The sequence below is a fragment of the Anolis carolinensis genome, chromosome 1 (assembly GCF_035594765.1).
Source record: "Anolis carolinensis isolate JA03-04 chromosome 1, rAnoCar3.1.pri, whole genome shotgun sequence".
NCBI lineage: Eukaryota > Metazoa > Chordata > Lepidosauria > Squamata > Dactyloidae > Anolis > Anolis carolinensis.
In genome coordinates, this window is record NC_085841.1 from 110,081,431 (window position 1) to 110,103,977 (window position 22,547).

Genomic DNA, 22,547 nt, shown 5'->3' on the forward strand with positions numbered 1-22,547 from the left:
GACTGGTGCCCGTGCCCAGTCTGTGCCCAATTCCTCCGTTAACACCTGTTCCTCAGCATCCATTTCCACCTCAGGATCCCCACATGAATCCTCCTCAGAAGACTCCCCATCAGTCTCCCTGACCCTTTTCCTAAACAAATCCTCCAACGAGCCCTCCTCGTGAGGGTTTTTCCTTCCTCTCCTGATCCCACCACTATCATTCACAGTCTCCGAAGGCGCATTCACAACAACTCCACTACAGGCATCTCCTACATTCAGAGAAGTCTGGTTGAGGAACACAGTGAGCACATGAGTACAGCTGAAAAATCTAAAGTTCTTCATTTTAGAGGGTGACTCTACCCTTTCCCTAGCCACCTCCTGAGATCAGGACTGCAATTTGGTTCAGAATTTTTATTTTTGTTTAAATGAAGGCCTGAGAACAAAAACTTTATTTAACCCCAGCTAGATTTTTTTTACAATTACAGTTGCAATAGGGTTTATCAATCTAACAACTAAGCTAAGGAGTTGGCAGCAGAAGTCATTTTTATTTTTTAAATTATTAGTGTTTGATTATGCCAAGTGTCCCTTTATTTTGTGATGTTGTTTTAAGCATCATCCCTGATAAAACAACAATAAATAAAGTGTGGCAAATGAAGGCAAGTCTATAGGGGTGAAACTTGATAACAGACTGGTGAGATAAGAAGAGAGCAATTTGTTCTGTGTGCAGAATGAGAAGCATCACAAATGTTAGGCTGACTTCTAAATATAGCCCTTTATCATTGAGGACACAGGGAAACTTGTGACAACGAGACAGACAACATAGAGAAGTACAAGACACAAGTAATCCATCACTTGCAAGCCCATCTATTGTCCATTAAGACCTGAAAGAAAGCCGGTTAAGTAGACAGAAATTGACTGTTCTCTATCTCAGTATGTGTTTTTAGCTATTAAAACAAACAAGCAGGGGAGGAATGCAGGTTTAAGAAAAAAGCTACATTTCATGTTCAAGTTTTGGTTCCCTACCCTGCACCCAGTTTCAAAAGGACTTGGAGTAAGAATGACCTCTTCAGGCCTCTTTTGCTTTCCAAATAATGAGATCTTTACAAGATTAGGGCTACAACAGTCTTGACCTTAATGTATATTCATATACAAATCTATTTTTTTCTCTATGACAAAGCAGAATGCTCATCAGTTTCCAACAGCATGGGTTGCTGGAAGTCGGAGATTTCTTCATGGCTTTGACTGATTTGGACATGAACAGGCTCTTTCCTTAGAATCTGAATTGACCAGATAATCTGATTCTTGCAGAAAATAGAGTGGAATTCAAGTAGACAGCCATCCACCTTTACAAGTTTAACTTTTGCAGATTTGATTATTCATGATTTGATTAATACGTTATTTATAATAATTTGCTTTTCTAGGGTGACTTTGTGGTAGGCATTCTCAAACTGCGCCTTCCAGATGTTTGGGCCTCCATTTCCCAGAATTCCTGACTATTGCACAAGCTGGTTAGGGTTCCTGGGAGTTGGAGGCCAAAATAGTTGGAGGGTACCTGCTCTCTGGTCAACTTCCAGCAGAAGTCGACCCTAGAGTCACACAGAAAGGTGTGGAGCTTCCTAGGAAAAGATTCTCTCAGATTGAAAAAAGCCCCCCCCCCCCAACTTTCCTGGAGATTTTGCATCCCTCAAACCAGCAAAAGTGGAGGGCCTAACATCCACCCATACCAATGTGGCACAGAGGGCACAATATTCTCTGCTAATTCCATTGAGGTCGGGAAACCAGACCAGAAAGTTTGTGTGTGTGTGTGTGTGTGCGCGCGCGCGCAGACAGAAGGGAAGTGGGGAAAAGAAAATGTAATGTCAAACAGATAAAAATAAGATTTTTTTTTTTTTTAGAAACGAAACTTCTTACTGATAAACACCCATTCTTGGAATAAAGTCTGGTAAGAATCCATTGCACCTATCAGCTGCTTTGTCACATATTATTACAAAAAATTAAAAGTAGACCTCCGGGGTGTTTTGGACTTCAGCCCCCATAGTTCCTAACAGCTGGTATGCTGGCTGGGATTTCTGGGAGTTGAAGTCCAAAACAACTGGAGGCCCAAAGGTTGGGAACTGATGTCTAAATGTCTTAATGTTTGATGTTATGTTGATAGTTTATACAGTTTTTAATGATTTGATTTATGGTTATATGTGATTGCTTTTAGACTAGTAATGTTCTTTTATATCAGTGGTTCCCAACCTTTGGGCCTCCAGGTGTTTTGGACTTCAGCTCCCACAATTACTAACAGCTGGTTGGGATTTCTGGGAGGTGAAGTCCAAAACACCTGGAGGCCCAAAGGTTGGGAACCACTGTTTTATATGGATGTGAGGCATTGAATCTTTGCCATTTACTATGTTGTGAACCACTTTGAGTCACCCTAGGGGTGAAAAAGTAGTATATAAATGAAATAAATAAATAAACCACTGCTTTAGGCTAAGAGAGTGTGACTTGTTTAAAGTCACCCAGTGGCTGAGCAGAGACTGAAACTCTGATCTTCGGAGTACATCAGACCTTAAATCACTGCACCACACTGGCTCTTCCTTATCTCCCACAAAAATCCCACTGCTTTGCTCCAACTGCCATTGAGGCCACTTTGTTTTTACAACTACCTTCTAAGGAAGAATAACAGTGGTCTCAAATTGAGCCAGTCTTTAATGCTTCTATGTTGGAGCTGTGAGCCCTTCCACACAGTCATATAACCCAGACCATCAAGGTAGAAATCCCACAATATCTGCTTTGAACTGGGTCCACATATATTCCAGTTCAAAGCAGATAATGTGGGATTTTATTCAGCTGTGTGGAAGGGGCCCGACTGAAATGATTATCCTTTATCCAAAATGCTTGGGATCAGAAGTATTTGGGATTTCTGGACACCTGTATTTGCATTAACGTACATGATGAGGTATCTTTGAGATGGGACTCATATTAAAACTTGAAAATAACTGATATTTCACATATGCCTTATAAATATAGCCTGAAGCTAATTACATACACAATTGTAATAAGTCTTTGCTTGAAATAAAGTTTGTGCACACTGAAATATCAGGAAGTGAAGGTGTAACTGTCTTAGCCACTCCTGTGGATAATTTGGGTTTATGAGGGGTGCTCAACTTGTATTAAAATTTGTGGTGGGTTTTAATTGTATTTTTACAAATTCAGCAACCTTCAAAGTCAGACATAGCAGAGTATTTGATGAACCAACCTGGACACAACATATTATTTGAGAACACAGAAATGCTGGACCACTCTAACAACCACCATGTCAGGCTACACAGGGAAGCCATTGAAATCCACAAGCACGTGGACTATTTCATAATGGAGGAAATCCTGAAAATGAACAAAATCTGATGCAGTATTTTAAAAAACCTTTAAAATCAGGACAGTAAATAAATAGCAACACTCAGAAGGCAGGGGAATTCCAGACAGGAAACAATCTGGGCCAGCTAATACCTCCCAACAAAGGATGCCTCCAGACAGGAAGCAACCAAGCTTTGAAGCTGCAAGGCTAGTCAATGCAAATCAAGCTGGCCAATAGCAACATTTACACTTGCCTGGATCTTCCACAGATAAAATAAAACCCACTTGCCTAATTTCCAACAGACCTAACAATCTCTGCGGATGCCTGCCATAGATGTGGGTGAAACGTCAGGAGCCCGAGAATCTCACAGCAACCCAACCTCCAAACACATCAACAATAGTTAAAATAGTGGGGGAGTTTTTCTTCTTCTTCTTTTTCATCGCTGGGCTGTGTTATCCAAACACTTGGCTTAAAGTCCACTGCACCAGTGTTAGGGCCTTCCAGTTTTGGACTTCAGCTCCCAGAATCCCACCTCATTGGCTAAGGCAGCTGAGGCTTCTGGGAACTGCAGTTCAAAACACCTGGAGGACTCAAGTGTGGGAGCGACGGACTCCAGATCAGTTGATTGGCAGAACGGCTCCTGAAAGGACTCTTTCACACCAAGGTCAATGGAGAGGGGGAGGGGCAATACAAGGGGCGATCACGAATGCGCATGCGCCGCCTTTCTCCCATCGCTGAAGACCCTCCCCGGACCCTCCCCCCGCCCCCCTTTAGGGCCGTTTGTGCAACTGTCACCCTCGCGAACTGCATCACAGTGGAGCGCACGAGGCGCCACTGCCGTCGCGCGCACTGCCAAGTCCTCTCCCCCCTCCCTCCCTCCCCGGTTTTAAACTCACCCGTCTGCACAGAATGCGAAGCTAGGCAAACTATAACGAAGACAATAATACTTCCCGGATGGGTATTGGTGGGAATAGGCGCAGCTACGTCGGAGGGAGGGAGTGTGTAGTGAGAGAAAAGCCAAGGGGGTGGACAAAAATGGAACAGTCAGAAAGGAGCACAGGGACAGTCCAATCACGCTCTGTAGCGGTTTGGGCTCCCCCTAGTTGTAACTGAGCTTTGCGCGACCCTCCTCGCTTTGCGCATGCGTACAAGCCAAAGGTGAAGCCATGCAGATACCCTGACTGTCAGGAAGAGCAAACAGGGTTGTTTGAACACAATCGTCCTCTTGCGGCGTAGTGCAACCTACCCGCAGAGTATAAAGCTGCGTGAAGGCTTCTGACTATGCGCATGCGCAGTGTAATTTGAGAGAACTCGGGGTGTTCTATACAGGAATGAATGATTGAGACTTTATTTCTATCTCGCCTTATATCCCAGTGGGGACTCCGGGCGCCTTACAACATACAGAGAAGCAAACATTCAGTGCTGTATAGGTAAAGGTTTCCCCTGACGTTAAGTCCAGTCATGTCTGACTCTGGGGGTTGGTGCTCATCTCCATTTCTAAGCCGAAGAGCCGGCGTTGTCCATAGACACCTCCAAGGTCATGTGGCCGGCATGGCTGCATGGAGCGCCGTTACCTTCCCGCCGGAGCGGTACCTATTCATCTACTCACATTGACATGTTTTCGAACTGCTAGGTTGGCAGAAGCTGGAGCTAACAGCGGCCACTCACGCCGCTCCCGGGGTTTGAACCTGGGACCTTTCGGTCTGCAAGTTCAGCAGCTCAGTGCTTTAACACACTTCGCCACCGGGGCTCCTTTCAGTGCTGTATAGGTAAAGGTAAATGTTTTCCCCTGACGTTAAGTCTAGTCCTGTCAGGCTCTGGGGGTTGATGCACATCTCCATTTCTAAGCCCAAGAGCTGGCGTTGTCCGTAGACACCTCCTAGGTCATGTGACCTGCATGACTGCATGGAGCGCTGTTACCTTCCTGTCGGAGCAGTACCTATTGATCTACTCGCATTTGCATGTTTTCGAATTGCTAGGTTGGCAGAAGCTGGGGCTAACAGCAGGAGCTCACCCCTAACCCCGGATTTGAATCACCAACCTTTCAGTCAGCAAGTTCAACAGCTCAGCGATTTAAACTGCTGTAGCATAGAGGGCTCCTCAATGCTGTATAAAAATACAAAATACCATAAACCAAAAATGGTTATACATTAGAGTCCCACTTATCCAACATTCGCTTATCCAACATTCTGGATTATCCAACGCAGTCTGCATTTTAGTAGTCAATGTTTTTGTAGTCAATCTTTTCAATACATTGGGATGTTTTGGTGCTAAATTTGTAAATACTGTACAGTAATTACTACATAACATTGCTGTGTATTGAACTGCTTTTTCTGTTAAATTTGTTGTAAATCATGATGTTTTAGTGCTTAATTTGCAAAATCATAATTAATTTGATGTTTAATAGGCTTTTCCTTAATCTCTCCTTATTATCCAACATATTCACTTATCCAACGTTGTGCCGCCCCTTTATGTTGGATAAGTGAGACTCTACTGTAATGTGAATTTGTTGGTCTGTGTTCAATTGTCTGATTGTCTTTGTTACTTGTGTAAATGTAAAGTGGGTTTTATTTTTTGGTTTATGTCAATGCTGTAGTAAAAATACAAAATAACATAAAAAAATAAAACCCACTTTACATTTACACAAATAACAAAGACAGACAATTGAATACATACCAAGAAATTCACATTATAACCATTTCATATTTAACAGATTTTTAAAATTAGAGTTTAAAAGCTTAAATTGAAAACCTTTAAAATCAAATCCATATTCCCCTTTCTTCTTGTCTACTTGTGCAATGTATTTCAGGATAAGAAAGCAGTAAGGAGTTGTTGGAGATAGCAATCTTCTCAAGCCTTCTCTAGTTCATGTTTGCCTGCTTATAATGTGTCATTTTATTTCCTGAAGTGTATGTCTTCTTTGGTTTGCAGGTTTTTTTAGCTCCATGTACTTAAAGCAGTGGGAGGGGCTGCAGACCATGTGACTGGTTCAATGACTGTTTAGAGAATGTTCAGTTTTGAAAGGAAGAAGACAGTTGAGGCTTGAGTCTGTTAGAGTGTAGAAGTCAGTGTTAGATGTTAGTTGAGGCTTGAGTCCCTTGGAAGTAGACGGTTATGAAAGAGAGTTGTGCAAAGCAATATAGTTTTTGAAGAGACTGTTAAAGATTATAAGTGAAAGATACAAGCTGAAACGTTTTAAAGCTTAACCTGACAAGAAATGTATACGAATTTTTAAATACATGAAGTTATGAGTAAATCAAACACGTTATTTTAAAAGAGGTCCACCTGAATTTTTGTCTGCTGAGAGCATCAAATAGAAACAAGATATTTAAAGGAACATCTCTGAAACTCTGCTACGCAATAGATTATGATCCTAACAGATCATCTTATTATCCCAATAGGAGTCACTTATTTTCAATTGAACTGAATGAACTGAATAAGACAATAATGGAACTACATCAAAATGTGCTTTTATAAACACTTTAGAGCTGCAAGTCACCTGATAAAGAATGAAATGGTCTGAAAACCAAATTCTGAGAGTAGCCAGGGCCGGTCGGAGATAAATTTAAATATTAAGCGGGGGTGCTGAAAAGCGCCCCCCGCCGGCCCTGCCTCCTGCGCCCTGGCCCCGCCTCCCATCCAGCGTGCCCTGGCCCCGCCCCCCACGCTGCGTGGAAGGCGGGGCCAGGGCACGCTGGGTGGGAGGCGGGGCCAGGGTTGGCCCCGCCTCCCATGCTATTTGCCCTGGCCCCGCCTCCTATGCAGCGTGGGAGGCGCGGCCAGGGTTGGAAAGAGGGAGGCTTCGCCGCCCGGGGAGGGGAGGAGGGGATCCTCCTCCCCTTCCCAGGCGGCGAAAGAAGGAGGCTCCGCCACCCGGGGAGGAGAGGAGGGGATCCCTCCTCCCCTTCCCGGGCGGCGAAAGAAGGAGGCTTCGCCACCCGGGGAGGAGAGGAGGGGATCCCTCCTCCCCTCCCCGGGCGGCAAAAGAAGGAGGCTTCGCCACCCGGGGATGGGAGGAGGGGATCCCTCCTCCCCTTCCCGGGCGGCGAAAGAAGGAGGCTTCGCCGCCCGGGGATGGGAGGAGGGGATCCCTCCTCCCCTTCCCGGGCGGCGAAAGAGGGAGCCACAAGGCCAGGGCGCACTGGTCGGGCGGCGGGGCACCGTCAGAGAGGTGCCCCGCCTCCCACCCAGCCTGACGGCGCCCCCCGGGACCTGCACCCGAGGCGGCAGCGTCACTGGCCTCTATGGTGGGGCCGGCCCTGTGAGTAGCTCAAGCATAGCAAATCAGGAACACTTCCACCCAAATGTACTTGTTCTGGAAAATATTTGTATCATTAAAAGGAACCCCCTTTATTGTTTGTTGCTGTTGTTGTGTGTCTTCAAATCTTTATGACACAATCATGTTTTTTCGGAGGGGGCAATAGTTGTTCAGAGTGGGGTTTTGTCTTCCTCTGAAGCTGAGACAGTGTGACTTGCCTGAGATAATGCATTGGGTTTCCATGGCTGACCAAGGATTTGAACTCTGTTCTTACAAAGTCAATCCACACTGTTCTCTGTCAAATCAGTAGCCATTGCAATATTAACACATACATAATATAAGCATGATAATTATAAAATACTGATTACACCATAATATGATACTAAAACACCATCTATAATCTATGTATAGGTATTAGGCATGTGCATTTTGGTTAAACCGTGACCTGTTTCTATTTCTGGGGGACCCGCAGATCTGTTTTTGCACACCTCCTGAAAAAGGGGAACCATTTCAAAAGCCATTTGGTCCGCAGCTGAAAAATGCAACTAGATCCAGCCCATTGGCAGCAATGGTAGAAGGGGGGGGGGGGTCACGGGCTTCCCTTCCCATCATTTTAAGGCTATCAGGATGAAAATGGCCACACTTGGAGGACACATCAACCAATGTTAGCCCTCCAAATTTCATAACGTTTGGGTCATCTCATGATTTTTAGGAATTCTTTTCTTTTTAGAAATAAAATCTCATTAAAAAAATTCCCCAAAAGATATCCCACCCTCCACTGGCCCCACCCTGTAACTTCTCCAAGAGCAGTAGGAGGGCACCATTCCTTCCTGCCAAATGTTCTATATTTACTTCCACATTATTTATTTATTTATTTATTGTTGTTGTTGTTTATTCATTTCTATCCCCTTTTTTCCCATGGGTGGGAAAAAACTATACACTGTCTGCTAGCAACAGCCAAAGGATTATTATGAATACTTACTATTATTATTATTATTGCTTGAAATTAAGAAGGCAGAGACAAGCAGCACAGAGAGAAATATAAAGTGAGAACTAGTTTACAAAGAAATGAAATTATAGGTAAGTAGGTAACTTTACATAGTAGTTTTTTAGAATAAGTGTTTTCTTTTTGCCTGCTGGTATTAATTATTATTATTATTATTATTATTATTATTATTATTATTATTATTATTATTATTATTGCAATGTTTTCTGAGGGAGAGGAAGGGAGACGATGGGCTCTGGCAAAGTTTCTCCATAGACTGAGCCCAACTAAGTGTTGTAGTTGTTCTTTGTACTACTGGCAAGTGGCAACTGTCAGCCAATACTTACGGTAGTTATTAACACTATATTTTATTAGAAAATTTAGGTGGCAGAGATGAGCAGAACAGAAAGATATAAAGAGAGAACTAGTTTGCAAAGGAAGGTGGTAGGTTACTAGGTAGTTGTTTTCTGAGAATGAGGGTTTCTTTTTGTTTTAATTATTATCGTTATCTTTTAGAAGTATTTTCTGGAGGAGAGGAGGGGGGAAGAAGCTAAAGGGTGACTCAAGGCTCTCAAAGCCACCCAAATATTTCTAAAGAAAAGCACACCACAGGAGCAAAGAGAAAGAGATGCTCTTTTTTTCTCCCAAGTCCCCAAACGCATGCAAGACTGGAAGGCACAAAAAACATTTTTTTTAACCACATGTTAATTTTAAGCTGATTTTCGTTAAATTATTTTGCAACGTGGCTTTAAAAAAAACACCAAAGTATACAATGACTATGTGTTGTCAAAGGCTTTCATGGTCGAAATTATTGGGGTGTTGTGTGGTTTCCAGGTTGTATGGTTGTGTTCATACATTGACTCTTCTGTTCTGTTTTAGTGAAATTCAAATTTTTAAAAAAGACCATTCCTTCTTAAAAGGGGGAAAAAAAACACAGCTCTACTAGCAACAATAATCTTCAAGTGTGCTAATTTCCTTGATCTGGAATTGCACATTGGCAGCATTTCCTATACTATCTTTAGAGTGTAAGAATCTGTTTTTAGTCTTTTTCTTTAAAAGCTCCTTATCATGTGACATTGGAAAAAACAGGTGCGCTATTGTGGAGCAGAGAGATCATGATATTCGTTTGTAGAATGATTCTGGTTTTCGATTTGAGGGTTATTTTTGTTAATGCTGATCTTTATAAAGTCTGAACTTGTGCCATTAATCTTTACATGCATATCAGAATGCATACATTGGAGGCACTGGAATGAAATGTGGTATGTGAGAAGGGAATGGGAGACATAAGGATGTACAACAACACCTGCCAGCTTGTCACTGGGGGTGCATCTATTTATTTATTTAAAACATTTATATTCTGCCCTTCTCACCCCGAAGGGGACTCATCTATATATCTATATATATAAAAGGATAAAGTTGTGGGCACCGTGACTATAACAACACAACTATACGCCCCAGAACCACCAAACTTGACAACACGACGGAAAAGCCTTGCCTCCAGGTTCATACAACAAAAAAACACAACAGGAACCTAAAAAGAAGTTAAAAAACCCAAAAAAAAAGGCAACAAACCATCTGCGCCTGCGCCAAAAGCGAACCTGCGCGCGGACAGAACAACCCCCACCCCACCTCTCAACGGCCGCACCTGCCCCCGACGCTGCTGCTGCCATCTTGCCGAACAGCCCCGAGCCACCACGTGCCAGGAGTAGGAAAAAGGCAGCCCCCACGGCTGGCCGCTCTGCCTAGGCGAGCCTGGGAATTCCATTTAGGCCTAAAGGGGTGGGTCTACTCACAGCAAGTCGAGCCGGTGGTGAGGTCCTGGACCTCGACGCCGGGGTAGCCCTCGCACTGCCGGCGGCAACAGGCCTGCAGGGCGCTGTGCCGGCCCAACATGGGCTCAAGCCTCCCAGTTGCCTCTCCTGGCTCACCCCTCACCACCCTGGGGGAGGGGGAAGCCGACTGGAGACCAAACTGGATAGTCAAACTCTGGGCCTCCCGGCCCTCTGGATGCAAGGGGGGGAGGCCGCGGGGCTCCTCGGTCACTTCTTCCCTCACCGCCGCCATCACCCGTCCTCCAAACCCCGAGAAGGCGCATGCCCCACACCACCCGGAGATTAAGAGCCCACAGGCACACCGGTGAGTCGCTATTCCCGCAATCTCCACACTACTCCACAAACCCAAGTGGCCTCCCAAGTGACCGGGGGGGGGGGGGGAGTGAAAAAGGGCCAGGTGGCCGCCTGAGGCCTCAGAAAACACAGTGCTGAAAAGAGCGGCAGTTCGCACCCCTCTTCCTGCGCCGCCCCTCACCACCCTGGGGAGAGGGGGAGTCGGATGGAGACCAAACTGCCCACCCAAACTGTGGGCCTCCTGGCCCTTTTGATGGGAGGGGGCAAAAAGGACACACACCGCCTCGCTCACACTTCCCAACACAGCATTAGCCCAGCCAGGAATCACCCAGGCTTCAAACCTACAAGGCAGGAAACAATCAGGGTCAGCTAATACCTCCCAACAAAGGATTCCACCAGGCAGGAATCAGCCAGGGTTTGAAGCTACAAGGCAGGAAACAATCAGGGCCAGCTAATACCACCCAACAAAGGATTCCACCAGGCAGGAATCAGCCATGGTTTGAAGCTACAAGGCAGGAAACAATCAGGACCAGATAATACCTCCCAACAAAGGATTCCACCAGGCAGGAATCAGCCAGGGCTTGAAGCTACAAGGCAGGAAACAATCAGGGTCAGCTAATACCTCCCAACAAAGGATTCCACCAGGCAGGAATCAGCCATGGTTTGAAGCTACAAGGCAGGAAACAATCAGGACCAGCTAATACCTCCCAACAAAGGATTCCACCAGGCAGGAATCAGCCAGGGCTTGAAGCTACAAGGCAGGAAACAATCAGGGTCAGCTAATACCTCCCAACAAAGGATTCCACCAGGCAGGAATCAGCCATGGTTTGAAGCTACAAGGCAGGAAACAATCAGGACCAGCTAATACCTCCCAACAAAGGATTCCACCAGGCAGGAATCAGCCAGGGCTTGAAGCTACAAGGCAGGAAACAATCAGGGCCAGCTAATACCTCCCAACAAAGGATTCCACCAGGCAGGAATCAGCCATGGTTTGAAGCTACAAGGCAGGAAACAATCAGGACCAGCTAATACCTCCCAACAAAGGATTCCCCCAGGCAGGAATCAGCCAGGGCTTGAAGCTACAAGGCAGGAAACAATCAGGGTCAGTTAATGCTTCCCAACAAAGGATTCCACCAGGCAGGAATCAGCCAGGGCTTGAAGCTACAAGGCAGGAAACAATCAGGGCCAGCTAATACCTCCCAACAAAGGATTCCACCAGGCAGGAATCAGCCATGGTTTGAAGCTACAAGGCAGGAAACAATCAGGGCCAGCTAATACCTCCCAACAAAGGATTCCACCAGGCAGGAATCAGCCAGGGCTTGAAGCTACAAGGCAGGAAACAATCAGGGCCAGCTAATACCTCCCAACAAAGGATTCCACCAGGCAGGAATCAGCCAGGGCTTGAAGCTACAAGGCAGGAAACAATCAGGGCCAGCTAATACCTGCCAACAAAGGATTCCACCAGGCAGGAATCAGCCAGGGTTTGAACCTACAAGGCAGGAAACAATTAGGGCCAGCTAACACCTCCCAAAAAATGATTACCCCACTCAGGAAGCAGACCTCCTTTCAGATTACAAGGCATTAAAATCTAATCAAGGTGACTAATAACAGCATTCATACTTGCTGCAACAAGACTACTCATTGTATTCCAGCTCACCAAACAAGGATTCCCATATAAAGAAAACGGCCAGGCTTTCAGCCTGCAAGGCTATTCAGTGCTATTCCACCTGGCGAACAAAAGATTACGAAAAGCCACAGCAACGCGTGGCCGGGCAAAGCTAGTATCTATATATATAAAATGATAAAGTTGTTTGCGCAGTGACTATAACAACAAAACTAAACATCCCAGAAATACGAAATTTGGCAACACAATGCAAAAGGCTTGCCTCCAGGTTACAACAACACAACCACACCACAAAACCACAATCCAGACCCACAAAACTCACAACAACGCATCATGCGATAACAACACAACTAAACGCCCCAGAAATACAAAACTTGGCAACACAATGCAAAAGCCTTGCCTCCCAGTTGTAACAACACAACCACACCACAAAACCACACAGGACCCACAAAACTCACAACAACGCATCGTGACTATAACAACACAACTAAACGCCCCAGAAATACGAAACTTGGCAACACAATGCAAAAGCCTTCCCTCCAGGTTGTAACAACACAACTACACCACAAAACCACAATCCGGACCCACAAAACTCACAACAATATAGTCACAACGTGACTATAACACAATTAAATGCCCCAGAAATACAAAATTTGACAACACAACGCAAAAGCCTTGCCTCCCAGTTGTAAGAACACAACCACAACACAAAACCACAATCCGGACCCACAAAACTCACAACAACGCATCATGACTATAACAACACAACTAAACGCCCCAGAAATACGAAACTTGGCAACACAACACAAAAGCATTCCCTCCCAATTGTAACAACACAACCACACCACAAAACCACAATCCGGACCCACAAAACTCACAACAATGCATCGTTACTATAACAACACAATTAAACGCCCCAGAAATACAAAACTTCGCAACACAACACAAAAGCCTTGCCTCTCAGTTGTAACAACACAACCACACCACAAAAACACAATCCAGACCCACAAAACTCACAACAACGCATTGTGACTATAACAAATACAAAATTTGACAACACAACTCATCCTCCTCCCCAATCCCTACATTCACACTTGGCCTCCAAAAAAAACAATTACAATAATAACAATGACAACAACAACTACAATAAGAATCAACACCATCACAGGCAAGAAACAGCCAGGCACTGAGGCTGAGAGGCCAGTCAGTGCTACACTGGGCCTCCAAAAAACAATACAGTAGCCTCTAACTTATCCAACCTTCATGACCACTACAACAACAACAATAATAAACACCTACACAGGCGAAACAAAAAAAAGACTATTGTACTACAATAAAAATATAAACCGCACTCAGCAGAATCAGACATTACAATTAACAACAAACCAAAGACAACAGGGATCTCAAGCAATTATCAATCAACACAAAAATTGAAGACGGTAACAGACTTCAAATACTACTACTAATGTGAGTATAAAGAAGGGTGGAGGTCACAGCATAAATACAACCTAATGTAGACTGACCAACACCACCAGACTAAGCCACAGCAACGCGTGGCCGGGCACAGCTAGTCTATATATATAAAAGGATAAAGTTGCGGGCGCAGTGACTATAACAACAAAACTAAACATCCCAGAAATACGAAACTTGGCAACACAATGCAAAAGCCTTGCCTCCCGGTTACAACAACACAACCACACCACAAAACCACAATCCGGACCCACAAAACTCACAACAACACATCATGACTATAGCAACACAACTAAACGCCCTAGAAATACAAAACTTGGCAGCACAACGCAAAAGCCTTGCCTCCCGGTTGTAACAACACAATCACACCATAAAACCACACTGGACCAACAAAACTCACAACAACGCATCATGACTATAACAACACAACTAAACACCCCAGAAATCCGAAACTTGGCGACACAATGCAAAAGCCTTCCCTCCCAGTTGTAACAACACAACCACACCACAAAACCACAATCCGGACCCATAAAACTCACAACAATGCATTGGGACTATAACAACACAACTAAACGCCCCAGAAATACGAAACTTGGCACACAACTAAATAACCCAGAAATACAAAACTTGACAACACAACGCAAAAGCCTTGCCTCCTGGTTGTAACAACACAATCACACCACAAAACCACAATCCAGACCCACAAAACTCACAACAACGCATCGTGACTATAACAACACAACTAAATGCCCCAGAAATACAAAATTTGACAACACAACGCAAAAGCCTTGCCTCCCGGTTGTAAGAACACAACCACACCACAAAACCACAATCCGGACCCAGAAAACTCACAACAACGCTTTGTGACTATAACAACACAACTAAACGCCCCAGAAATATGAAACTTGACAATACAACACAAAAGCCTTCCTTCCCGGTTGTAACAACACAACCACACCACAAAACCACAATCTGGACTCAAAAAACTCACAACAACACATTGTGACTATAACAACACAACTAAACCGGATGGCCATCTGTCTGAGAGGTTTGGGTGGGTTCTTCCTCCATGACAAAAAGAAAGAAAGGGGTTGGACTGGATGCAAACTACAAATCCCAGCACCCCATGGCATGGAGTCCATGCATTTCATTGAGAGGCCTCTTCCTTCTCCCTTTCCCCACCATCCAACCCACTGACCCAGTTCCATGGCTCCGCAGGCAGGAAAAGCTGGGATGGATAGAACGAAGGAAGGAGGGCGGGAAGGGAAGCGAAGGAACGCCAAGGACAAGAGCCCTCCCTTTCTGCCCGGAAGGCCAAGAGCAAAAGGGAGAGAAAGACCAATGATCCGGTTATATTTACCGTCCTTTCTGACCAGTGTGTTCTTATCAGCGAGCTCAGGATTGGAGCAGAAAAATGGGAACAGCATAGGAATAAAGGAAACAAGGAGAGCACCCACTCTATCCATCCATCCATTCATCTATCCATCCACTCGCCCACTAATAATAAACACCTACACAGGCAAGAATCAGCCATGCACTGAGTCTACAAGACCATTCAGTGCTCATCCACCTCTCCAATCCCTACATTCACACTTGGCCTCCAAAAAAACAATTACAATAATAACAATGACAACAACAACAATAAGAATCTACACCATCACAGGCAAGCAGCAGCCAGGCACTGAGGCTAAGAGGCCAGTCAGTGCTACACTGGGCCTCCAAAAAACAATACAGTAGCATCTAACTTATCCAGCCTTCATGAGCACTACAACAACAACAATAATAAACACCTACACAGGCAAAACAAAAAAAAGACTATTGTACCACAATAAGATGTAAACCGCACTCAGCAGAATCAGACATCACGATTAACAACAAACCAAAGACAACAGGGATCTCAAGCAATTACCAATCAACACAAAAATTGAAGAAGGTAACAGACTTCAAATACTACTACTAATGTGAGTATAAAGAAGGGTGGAGGTCACAGCATAAATACAACCTAATGTAGACTGACCAACACCACCAGACTAAGCCACAGCAACGCATGGCCGGGCACAGCTAGTAACGTATATATGGCACCATTCAATGCCGGAACATAAAATAAACCATAAATATACATAAACACTAAAATCAGTTATCTTCATATTAAAACCATTATTTAAAATCATCACAAGTTGAATGAATGTAGTCTGGTACCACTTTAACTGATATGGCTCAATGCTATAGAATCCTTGGAGCTGTAGGTTTACAGGGTTTTTAGCCTTCTCTGCCAAAGACTGCTGGTGCCTTACCAAACTATAACTTATAGGATTCCATAGCATTGAGTCATGGCAGTTAAAGTTGTGCCAAACTGCATTAATGTTACAGTATAGATCACCCTGGTGTTAGTATTCCTTATGGTTTGGCTTGCTAGAGCCTAGGATGAATCAGAGTTCTTGCAGAAGTGTAGGGCTCTTTATTTGTGCAAAATTGGCTTTAAATAAATGGGAAAAGTAGGGTGCAAAAGTAATATATGATATGAAAAATAAAAAACATTGTTCATAATATTTAATCAACAACATTGTGCCTTTTAATAGAAAGCAATATCAATGTTACCATTTTGGGCCATGTTAATATTTTATTACTTTGTTTATATTTTTAAAAAGCAAGAACTGCAGATAAGTAGCAGGTTACCTGCTGCTTGTGGCTAACACAAAAGATATAACACAAAATATCTTATAGGCAGGATGTATTTTCATTGACTGGGCCAAATTCGGCACAAATATCCAATACACCCAAATTTGAATACTGATGGGGTTGGGGGGGATTGATTTTGTCATTTGGGAGTTATAGTTAACCTAATATCAAAGAGCATTCTGAACTCCACCAACGATAGAATTGAACCAAACTTGGCACAAAGAACTCCCATGACCAACAGAAAATACTGGAAGGGTTTGGTGGGCATTGACCTTGAGTTTTGGAGCTTTAGTTCACCTACATCCAGAGAGCACTGTGGACTCAAACAATGATAGATCTGGACCAAACTTGGCACCAATATTCAATATGCACAAATATGAACACTGGTGGGATTTGGGGAAAATAGACCTTGACATTTGGGAGTTGTAATTGCTAGGATTTATAGTTCACCTGCAATCAAAGAGCCCCTTGAATCCCACCAATGATAGAATTGGGCAAATTGGGCTTTCGATGGGAGGATTCGCCATCTGTTTCCAAAAATGAAGAGTGGGACAGGCAAAGTGATAGCCTTCTCTGTCAAAGGGGTTCCTAAGACCATCAGAAATATGTGCTTACTGATGGTCTTTGGTGACCCCTCGGACACCCCCTCATGACCCCTCCCCCAGGAGTCCCGACCTCCAGCTTGAGAAACGCTGGTATAGATCACCCTGGGGTTAATGCTTCTTCTGGTTTGGCTTGCTAGAGCCTAGGATGAATCAAATTGCTTGCAGAAGTGTATGGCTCTTTATTGTCCAAAGTTGGTGTTACTCCCCTAGGCAGTGAGAGCACTGAAAACCAACACAGAGGCCAATAACAATATAATATCTTTATTGAAGCAAATAAAGTTCCAAAAGGAAATAAGCAGCAAAGTTGAATAAGCAATTGACCTTTCAGGAAAGATAAAAATTAGTCCAATAGGTGAAAGTCTTATGTCCAATATTAAAGTCCAAAGTCCAGAAACCGAAACACACTCAAACTCGGCTTGAGTATTGAGTGGGGAAAAAGAGCTAAGTGTCATGAAAGAGTTCTCTGGAGTAAATGTCCAAAAGCAGGATTTCAGGGCAAGGCATGAACTAGATGTGCAAGGAGCTGAAACGCAGTCCAAACTTGGGCAAGGAGGTAGACCGGTGCCCGGTCTACTCAAGAGTAAGCACACTTTTAGGCCACTTGGATTCCAAGAGCTAGAGACGATGATGCTTCTCAGTCAGAAGTAAAGTTGACACCGCGCAGGAAAGTTCCCAGTGCAATACTTTTATTGAAGTTCACAAGCTCCCCCAGACCAGGTGCCTGACTCCCTAACACTTCCCAGGAGAACTAAGTTTGTCATGTCACCATGCCAGGTATCTGACTCCCAAATTCTTCCCAAGAGAACTGGGCTTAGCCATAGTCACCACACTCCGCTAATCTGGCGCTTCTCCTCAAACTTTGTCTCTGCGATCTGTCTGTTTTCAGTAAGGCCCTACGATCAAACACTAAACCAGGGGTCCTCAAACTTTTTAAGTCGAGGGCCGATTCACAGTCCCTCAGGCTGTTGGGGGGCCGGATTATGATGAAATAGTCCAAAATTAGGATTGTTGTTGTGTGCCTTCAAGTCATTTCAGACTTAGGTCAGAGGCCAGGTAAATGACCTTGGAGGGTCCATGAGCCTTAGTTTGGGGACCCCTGATCTAGATGATCTCACATGACCATAGGTAAGCCAAGAGACCTCCAAAGACCATCTAGATGGTCTCATAAGACCATTGGTAAGGAAAGGGACCCTCAAAGGCCATCTAGATGGTCTCATAAGACCATAGGTAAGGAAAGGGCCCCCAAAGGTCACCTAGACAATCCCATAAAATCATAAGTAAGGAAAGGGACCTTCAAAGGCCATCTAGACGGTCCCATAGGATCATAGGTAAGGAAAGTGACCTCCAAAAACCATCTAGATGGTCTCATAGGCTGTAGCTAAGCAAAGAGACCTCCAAAGAGGCTAGATGGCTAGATGGTCTCATAAGACCATAGGTAAGGAAAGGGACCCTCAAACACCATCTAGGTGGTTTCATAAGACCATAGCTAAGGAAAGGGGTCCCAAAGGTCATCTAGACAATCCCATAAAACCATAGGTAAGGAAAGGGACCTTCAAAGGCCATCTAGACGGTCCCATAGTCTGTACCTAAGCAAAGAGACCTTCAAAGACCATCTATATGATCTCATAAGACCATAGGTAAGCAAAGAGACCCTAAGTCTAAATCAAAGAGACCCTAAGTCTAAAGTTTAGGACAGGGGACCTTGGAGGGCCGCATCTGGCCCACGGCCTTAGTTTGTGGACCCCTGCACTAAACCTTCAGGAGAATCTGGGAGAGCCAGCGCTGTTTCAAGGGCATCCTTAATTGGCTCTGGCTCGGAGATGTCAACAGAAGGCATCTGGAAAGGAGTTGATTCTTGCTGACGTGGGAGAAAACCAAAGTCTTCTTCGTCCTGGACAGTAATGGCCACAGGGTCAGGGGCCAAAGGTGCCCTAGGCATCACAGTTGGCTTAAAATAAACAGGACAAAATAGAGTGCAAAAGTAATATATGAAAAATAAGAACATTGTTCATAATATTTGAGCGACAAAAGGACAACATTGTACCTTTTAATAGAAAGCAATATCAATGTTACCATTTTGAGCCATTTTAATATTTTTATTTTGTTTATATTTTTTAAAATGAATAACTGCAGATAAGTAGCAGGTTACCTGCTGCTTGTGGCTAATACAAAAGAAGCAAAACTTTTCTTTGTTTTCATGTGTGATGTTTCTAAACTTAATGTCAACGGTAGGAGCTCTTCCTAATGACAGCTGGAACCATGGGATCTCTGGTTGCCTCTTGAGTGTTATGGTGTGTCTTCAGGTCATTTTTGACATATGGTGACCTAAGGCAAACCTATTACAGACTTTTCTTCACAAGATTGCCTTTGCCTTCCTCTGAGACTGAGAGTATGACTTCCCCAATGTCACCCAATGAGTTTCCATGGCCAAGCAGGTATTTGAACCCTGGTCTCCCTGTTTTGTGTGAATGCATGTGTGTCTTCAAGCTGACTTACAGTGGACCCTTGGAATTCATATGATTTTCTTGGGTAAAATATGTGTTTGCCAGTTTCCTCTAAAATTTGGCTTGCAGCAACAGGTATTCATTGGTGATCTCCCATCTAAGTGCTAAGCAAGGCTGATCCTTCTTAGCTTCCAATATCAGATGAGATATGATACCTTTTGTGTATTTAGGCCAGTTATTGCTGAGTATACTTTGTTCTTTTTTTAAAAAAATGTTTATTTTGCATTTTAATATATACATGTGTTAAAAACATCAGGAAGAGTAGGGCTGGGGATAGGGGAGGTATAGGGAAGGGGATGGGAGTATGGGATGGGAAAACAGACTGGGGTAACGAGTGTGCAGGAAAAAAAGGGGGGAGGGGTGTGCTTCCGGGTCAACTTCTGTGGGTGTTGTACTGTTGCGTAAAGTCTTTCTCATTGACATCCTTTATTTCTTTTCAGGGTCCTATACATTAACTTCTTCTTAATTTAGTAATAATATAACTAATTCTTCTCCAATCACCTATGTTTCTTCTTCTCTTTAACTTACGCTCCAATTTTCCTTAGTTTTAAGTATTTTTCTAATTTGCTATAATCGGTTTCTTTCCTTGGTTTTCCCTGCTGTTTTGCAATTAAATAGGTCAGTCTATCCATATTTTTTATTTCTGTTAACTTAATTAGCTATTCTTCTAGTAAGGGGATTTTGTCTTGTTTCCACTATCTTGCATATGTTATTTTTGCAGCATTTGTAAGATATGTTAGTATTTTTTCCTCATTAGTGCCGGGGGGTATTTTGGAGATTCCTAATAGGTATATTTCTGGTGATTTTGTGAGTTTGGTTTCTAATTTTGAGTATTCTCGTATATCGAATTCCAGAATTCCCTTGTTTTCTTACATAACCACCACATATGGTGATAAGTCCCTTCTTCTTCTGTGCATTTCCAGCATTTAGTGTTCATAGATTTGTTTATAATCCCTAATTTTGGGGGCTCGTATGTCATCTACCATGTTTCCCCTAAAATAAGACCTCCCCAAAGAATAAGACCTAGTAGGGGTTTGGGGGGATTGCCAAATATAAGGCCTCCCCTGAAAGTAAGACCTAGCAACTAAGGCTGCAGCAGAGTTCCATTGGGAAGCATGGCTGCAGGGCTAAAGCAGCACTCCTCATACACACCGGAGGGAGGGAGAGAAAGTGCTTGCTTTCTGTGCCTTCCTCCCTGGCTGGCCTTGCCTTGCCTGTCCCCCAGCCGTGGCTTGAAGAACCTTCCATGGCTGCTGCTGCGCTGAGATGTCTCATGGGTCTCAGAGTTCTGATCCTAGCGCCATCATGGATAATGATGACAAAAACATGGGTTTTCTGCCGTCTCAGCAGGAGACGGATTTCTTCCAGATGCCTGTTGTTGACGAATCTACCCAGGACTTAATTAAAAAGGACCTTGAACAGGTTTCTCCCAGTGACTCTCCTCCCTTTTCGAAAAAAGATTCCTTTGCGGCGAGTCGGGGCCAGAAAGAAATAACAAGGAGAAGCCTCAGATTAGCAGCCAAACAAGACGTTAATTAGCTAAGTTTCTCTTGGGAAATTTCAGGGAGGAATGCAGCTGCAGGAAGATGTGTTTCGCTTCTCTTTCCCTTGGGAAAGGAAGCTTTGGACACCTGCTTTGCAGGAAGATTGAAGCTCTTAAAAGTTACCCACACAGGGAAATCCGTGCGGAGTCAACTGATCAACTTCAGGAGTAACTTCGGCTCCATTTCCAGTGTGGACTGCGTTAAGTCTGCAAATCCAGTTACCTTGCCTTGCCGTGCCTTGATTTGCCTTGTCAAGTTTTCAAGAACTATCTAGTCTCATTTCCAGCCTTGGATTTTGTCTCAAGTATCTAGCCTTGTTTCCAGTTCTTGCTTTGGACTTATTTTGAACTTGTAATTGCTTTGGAAGTTTCCCCACTCTACTGCTTGGAAGTTAGAGTGTGTTTCGGTTTTGGGATTACAACTTTGAACTCTAATATTATATATTGGACAATATATTTCTGGACTATATTTGACCTTCCCTGAAAGGTCTATTGCTGGACTACATTTTCTACTTGTTTTTATTCTACTTTAATATTTCCTTAATAAAGATATTAGATTGTTTTTGGTCTCCGTGTTTGGTTCTTAGTGCTCCGTTGCCCCGGGCGTGACATGCGCTGCCGTTTCTTCCTTCGTCTCCGTCCTGGCCATGCTCCCTTCGCCCCCAAAGCTTCTGATTGGCTCCTGGAGCCAGGGCAAGGGAGGGTGGGAGGGAAGGAAGAGGGCTTTCCACTCGTCCTGCTCCTTCAGCTTCTTAAAGGTACAGGACGCATAGGGATTCTCCTCTCATCCTTATTCCTATCCTATGCCATGAAAGTACTATTATTCTATTAGCTTATTATTATCATCATATTCTGTTACTATTATTATATCCCATTATTATATTATCCTATTAATGTATTTTATATCATTATATTATATTTTTCTATTATTATTATATCATTATATTATTATTCTATTATATTTTCATATTATATTATTATTCTGTTATTATTATATTCCATTTTATATTATCCTATTAATATATTTTATATCATTATATTCTATACTATTATTCTATTATATTATTATATTATTATTTTATTATTATTAGCATAGTCTATTGTTATTATTATATTCCATTTTATATTATCCTATTAATATATTTTATATCATTCTATTCCATTCTATTATTCTATTCTATTATCCTATTATTATTATATTATTATGCTATTCTGTTATTATATCCCATTGTTATATTATCCTATTCATACCATATTATTATCATATTCTGTTATTATTATATCCTATTATTATATTATCTCATTAATATATTGTATATCATTATATTATTATTATATTATTATTATAGTATATTATATTATTCATCATTCATGACTACATTGAAATAGAATAGAGAGAAATCAGCGTGGAAACTTTGTGAAACCTAAACTACA

The 22,547-nt window shown here is 43.2% G+C and overlaps 1 protein-coding gene across 11 annotated transcripts in view; it reads right to left on the reverse strand.

The window, feature by feature from the left end:
- The window catches only part of manea (mannosidase endo-alpha), a 59,771-nt gene extending 55,284 nt beyond the window's left edge, over window positions 1-4,487 (reverse strand). For 2 of the 11 annotated variants that reach the window (XR_010006048.1, XM_062980556.1), the window contains exon 1: window positions 4,216-4,462. The gene's annotated coding sequence lies outside the window, so the exon portion shown is untranslated. Of the gene's footprint in view, window positions 1-3,607; window positions 4,014-4,215 lie in introns of those variants that run through there. The other 9 variants (XR_010006074.1, XM_062980601.1, XM_062980593.1 and 6 more) reach the window with 7 other exon arrangements.
- Window positions 4,488-22,547: the final 18,060 nt, after the last annotated feature.